This window comes from Nasonia vitripennis, chromosome 4 (genome assembly GCF_009193385.2).
Source record: "Nasonia vitripennis strain AsymCx chromosome 4, Nvit_psr_1.1, whole genome shotgun sequence".
In the NCBI taxonomy this organism is placed as follows: Eukaryota; Metazoa; Arthropoda; class Insecta; order Hymenoptera; family Pteromalidae; genus Nasonia; species Nasonia vitripennis.
The window spans coordinates 13,364,572-13,370,574 of record NC_045760.1 but is presented as its reverse complement, the minus strand read 5'-3'; the positions used below and the strand labels follow the sequence as shown (position 1 = coordinate 13,370,574).

At 35.5% G+C, this 6,003-nt stretch overlaps 1 long non-coding RNA gene across 1 annotated transcript; it reads left to right on the top strand.

The window, feature by feature from the left end:
• Window positions 1–715: 715 nt before the first annotated feature.
• Window positions 716–1,693, top strand: LOC116417183. The gene is made up of 2 exons (XR_004227478.1): window positions 716–893; window positions 1,383–1,693. It is a non-coding gene; the product is annotated as an uncharacterized LOC116417183 (long non-coding RNA).
• Window positions 1,694–6,003: the final 4,310 nt, after the last annotated feature.

Below are 6,003 nucleotides of genomic sequence, written 5' to 3'. Positions count from 1 at the left end.
TCATTTTTCCTGCACCGCTGCAAATATTAACGCGCTGCGGGCTGTTTTTGCATTAGACGAGCCGATCGAACAAGGCTATTTATTCAGCCCAAAGAATCGTACATCGCGTACACGAGTTTTTCATTAAAAAGCTCGAGTATACGCGCTTCTCTCGTTGCAGTGCACTGCGATGCGAGACCAAGCTTACGTTTATACGTTTGACGAAAAATCGATTGGAAAATGGATTCGCATTCCGCGCTACTCTACTGTGCGCAGAATATGTCGGCGAGAAAAGTTTGTCAAACTATTGATGGCTGCAGCGAAAGCTGATGATAAAGTAGTCGGGTGCAAAATATACGCGACTTTTTATTTTTCTACTCGTACAAGTGAACCGCTGGAATCTCGATCATCTTTCGCGCGCGTCAGGGTAAACACACAAATAATGCAAATAATCTCCTCTGACTTGGGTGTTTATCTTGAAAAGCCTCCTCGGCAGCCCCGCCGCGTCAACACCTGGAATAAGTCATTCTCGGCAATCGGCACCGGTGGCACCATCTACTCGAGGCCGCAGACCTGCTGGCCGGAAAAGCTCTCCTTCATACATACATGTATATACACATCTACGTGTACGTGTGTGCAGCTGCGGGGAAGGGATTTTCCGGCGCGCGCGTGCGGGGGGGAATCAATAGACGTGCGCCAGCGTCACCTCCGCTAGTCACACGTGCAGCAGCTGCAGCTCTTTTTCGGCTTCAACTGTGTGCTTTACGCACACTGATGCTGCTGACGTGCAATTAAGTTGCTGCCCACGAAAAGCTGCGGTTTGTAATTTTAGGCAATTCGGAAGGGAGCTTTTGGTTCAGGGCGATGTATACCCAAGCAGAGGTTTTATATGCAAATATGGATAACGATTGAAGGTATCATCATGCTTGTTCCTTTTGTCTATCGTTTTTTGTGATTTGTTTTGTATATAATGACGCACCTTATTTCGCTTCTCTCTGACGGAATTACTTTGACATAGAACCCCTTTGTGCGAGCTATTAAACCAGCGTCCTTATTACATAACCATCAGCTCTCGCCGTTCGCTTCTAGAGACTAATTGAAATTTCGCGATTGACCATAGTCGTGCGGAATAAAAGTTCCAAGCGCGAAAGTTTTGACGGAGCAGCACAAATTTACGACTTTGGAACTTTGAGTCATTAAAAATTGATAATGAATTATAAGAGACACGTATTCGAAACTAATTTCACGAGGAGGATTCTCCATTATATGTATTATATGAGATATTAACTGATTCAAAGTTAGTAAACATCTTCGAAACGATTCCTTATAATTCCACACAGCACATACAGCCAGTCCAATCTCTTCCATATGGTATACTATATAATCATTAGGCCACCCATCAGTTCTCCAGGTGATTCGAGTCACGTGTCGCACATCCGTGCCTGTCCATGGTTCATTCGCACTCGACGATTATGGCAAAACCGACTATGACTACGATAGTGTACGGAATCGTCATTCAGACTCTGCGCGCGAGCTGCGTATCGATTGGATGCAGCTCCAGAGGAATTAGCTACAGCATGACATCCACTTGGAGTTTATACCGCTCCAGCTTTCTCGCTTTGCGATGGACCTGCAGATGTTCTAAAATTTAACGCCTGTTTTATCATGAATGCCTTGTATTTTTGCACTGACGAATAAAGTGACTACAGTCTGATATTCTTCGTTGTATATTTGCACGTCGAGGCAAATTTTGCTCGCGCGGTAATAGTTATATTTTATATCGACTAGTTTGCAACCATCATGTTTTAGCTATATCCTGTAGTTTTCAAAGCAAAGCGAAAGTTAATATCGATGGCTATATCTCTATAAAGATATACGACTCGAATACGAGCGACAGCCTTTAAATAACACCTCGTGACAGGTGCATAGAGCAGCCCCAAGTCACCATCGACCTATTAATCAACCTCCGGTCCTTAAGCGTCGTAATCTTATCTGAAAAAAAAAACAACATGAAAGGACACCCCGACGAGCAATCGGAATAAAAGGAACCGACCTTCCAATCGACCGCTGCAGCTTACACTACGCTTTTCGATCAATAGCGACTATTCCATTGCTGAAAAAGCCCCAGCCCTTTATCCGACTAATCTTTGTGATCCTGTATATGGTTACGATTTCTCATTCTTTTTTTCTTCTTCTGCGAGAAAGAAGTAGGTAATTTCTGAGTGTGAGCAGTATGTAAGGTAATACAGCACTGATCGTTATATTTTTGATCGCGTTGCATAACTCGCCATCGTATTACATTCTTAAAGCTACGACGCGCGGGTATATAGGTATATATAAGTGTAGAGTTGACGCACCCTCGTTTACTCTTATACGCTGAGAGCACTGCGGTACTCCTTCGGGTTTATTGTTCTTGAACTAGCAGAGCCGGAATATTACATTATTCTTTTTCATGGTTTTCGATATACCTACACTGAAAAAAATTTGATAGTACAAATTACTATTTGAGATAGTAATTTTTACTGCTTTTCATAATAAGTTGGTAAAAGACTTTTAAGATATTAGATCTTTTTACATTAAAATTTGATAAAACTGGCCAATTAAACTTAACTTTTTAACGAATTTCAACCGTTAATTTTCTACCAGGGTAGTAAAAATTAAAAAATTAAGTTTTTTGAAAACCGTAACAATTTTTACTATCTGAGATAGTATTATTAATAATAAATAAAAATTAATATCTCTTACAGCGAATTTTACTATAAAAGATAGTAAAAATTACTAGCTTCCGAATCTGTTACCAAATTATTATCCGAGATAGTAATTTTTACTGTCAAATTGTTCTCAGTGTATATGCTAACTTTGAACTTCAGCTGTCACTTTTACTGTTTTTATTAGCAAACATTAACTTTAGAACTGTACACGGAAAAAAATGGTTAGTAACAGTAACAAACCGCTTGGCAAAAAGCGCACCAACTACTTCTTTGGTTAACCTTACCAATAACTTGATAAATGTTACCAAAAAAGCAGGTAACTTACCAATTATTTTATTATACTTACCAAGTACTTGGTAAGGTTAACCAAATAAATAGTTGGTGCGTATTTTGCCAAGCGGTTTGTTACTGTTACCAACCATTTTTTTCCGTGTATGTTTATAATATTTAATACTTCTACACTTTCATAATGCTGACATAAAGTGCGCGCCTGACTGTAGCTCGTCTATTTCTACTTATACGCGCTATGCATAAACCAATTCTATTCTATTTCGGTTTTTTGCGTCAACTTGATAAGCATATTCTTGAACAAGATTATTATATGACGATATCAATACTCGTTTCATTATAGTTACCAAAAATAATACAAAACGTGAAATTAATTCGATTAGCCTCGTAATTATAATTAATCTCGAGACGCAACGCTGCGGTTATTTGTCTATATACCCTCCGCTCAAAGCAAATCACATCGCCACATAAACCTCTATCACAGAGGCTCCAGTCACACCTCGATCACATCTCGATTTACCACGTGAAAAGACAGTCCGTTGATCGTCAACCAGCATTTATAATTCAACTTCCTAAAATTCCCTACTTTGATGCAGACTAGAATCCAATCAAGAATCTCAAGCAGGCATAATTCAATCGCGCTTGCAAGACGTAAGCGTGAAAACTTTCGTGCGACTAATTTACATGCGCAAAGCGTAGATTAAGAGACTATACTGCCGCTTCTACTCGCTCTCTCGAGAAGTTTATCGATTTTTAGATTGCGCCGACTTCGAATTTAGTTGCCCTGGAAAATTAAGCATTAATGAACTTTTCGAAGCTTTTTCAGTCGGTTTGGCTCGAGCGCGATTTTTTATGGAGAGAGTTAGTATGAATAGTCAGCATAGGCTGAACATTGAACTTTAGAAAATAAAGTTTATGATACTGATAAGTTGATTATGTTGTTTGGCTGGCAAACTCGTTTCAATAATATATTAGTTTTCGAAAAATGTATTACAATATAATATTGAGTCATTTTATTAATAAGAACATGTATACTTAAGTTTTTATACATTTCTAATAATGATTTAAGATAAAAAATAATTATTTTTAAAACGATTATTATTCAATGATATTTTTGGTTTACAGGTATAAATGGTCATATTTATCATACTAATTAATTTTTCTGATTTTATTATTTCGATCAATTAGGATAGTAATAATCTTGAACATTAGCGTGAGTATCATCATACAAAATACTGTGTTTATTATGTCCTATAGGGTATTTACAAAATTGTATATATGTATATATGTATGAAATAAAAAATTCATTTAGCAGATTTGCGTCAACAATACTTTATTATTTTTTACTGTACATTTAAATTTTACATAGAATGTATAGTGATGACTTTCACACGACAAATTTATTATTTTATTTTATGCATATTCTTATACACACGGCAAACTTTTAAAAATTTAATACATTTTACCAGTTTTATTGTTGCACTTGCAATTTATTATCTTACGTATCCTGTACTTGTTATAAATAATTTTTACAATTGATATACACATCTCTGTTACAAATGATATTAATGAGATACAATATCCTCCATATAAGATGTAAACAACCTTATCGAAATCGCGTATTTTTCCCCTGTGGGTTTATCAATAGAGTTGAATTTTAAGTGTGAATGAATCCGAATATTATTCCATTTAGGTATAGCACTACTCGGCATACCTGATTCGATGATACGTCGAAAAATATTGTTAAATTTGTGGACGTAAGGAGAAGCTTGTTCAAAAGCAAATGCTAATTTATCTGATGACATAATTAATTCAGACTATCTTATGTTTGAAGTACCATCGTCGTTTTTATGTTTCTCTATAAGGTATTCTGAGATGTACTTTGATAAAACGCAAGCACGATTTTTGTATTTTACCAATTCATCTATGCAATCTCTAGTGTTTTGTACAATTTTAGCATGTTGCATAACATTTCTTACAGCTTGATTCTCATGTTTACGCATTTGAGATTCATAATGTGCAGGAACGTATAAGGTTAAACCAAACATCGGAATATCCTCAAAATTATTAAATTCTATCTCTTTAGTCAGTATGTTTGCTTGTGTAAATTCTGTGAAAATCATACTAGAAAATTTCATTGAAAAAACAGTAATGACAATAAAATATATTCTTTGCTTCAAAGATTTAAGGTTACATGGTATTGGCATACCAATAAAAATTTGAAAAATACTTAGACCGTTCCAATTGACTGCTGAACATTGTAGAATGCTGAGCATGAAGGACAATAATGCTGCTAATGCAGACATCAACAACAAATACAGAAGCAATTTGGATGCAATATCAACTATGATCACTGGTACAATAATAATAAGCTTATCGTCAAAACACATATTACTAATAACGACTGATTTATTATATAGCAGTAATCTAACTGGCTAAGTAAAATATCCATGTTTACTTCATTATTTTTCATTTGTTGGTACATCGTCTCAAGCATTTTAGCAACTGGTATTGGCTTAGTCAGACTATCCAATGAATAAGTCAAGTTCAATGTGCAATTCGTAACTTCAGAAAAGTATTCAATAAAAGTATAATGATTTCCTACAATATTTTTTGTATCATTTGTTATTTTATTGTTCATTAATGCAACACTGGGTTTCCATTCAACAAAAGGTATCTGGTAAGAAAACTTGTACATATTGTTCAGTTTGTCAGGAAAAATATTAGTATTCCAGCGAAATTTTTCAACCTCAAGTTGAGATAAAAATGGATTATAAGTCACGAATAGAGCGTTACCTTTATCAATGTTTAAAATTGAAAAGTCCAAGAACTGCAGGCTCCAAGCGTATACAAATAATTTGTTAAAAAAAATTTCTGATAGTTTATAGTTATCATGTAACAGCAACAAACATTTTGATCTCGGTGACAAAGGTCTGAGCTGAATTAGTACATTTAAGATATGGCTAATTCTTTTCAATAATTTCTGCGGGTCGATTTCATCATCTAAAATCAAATAGAGGTCTAA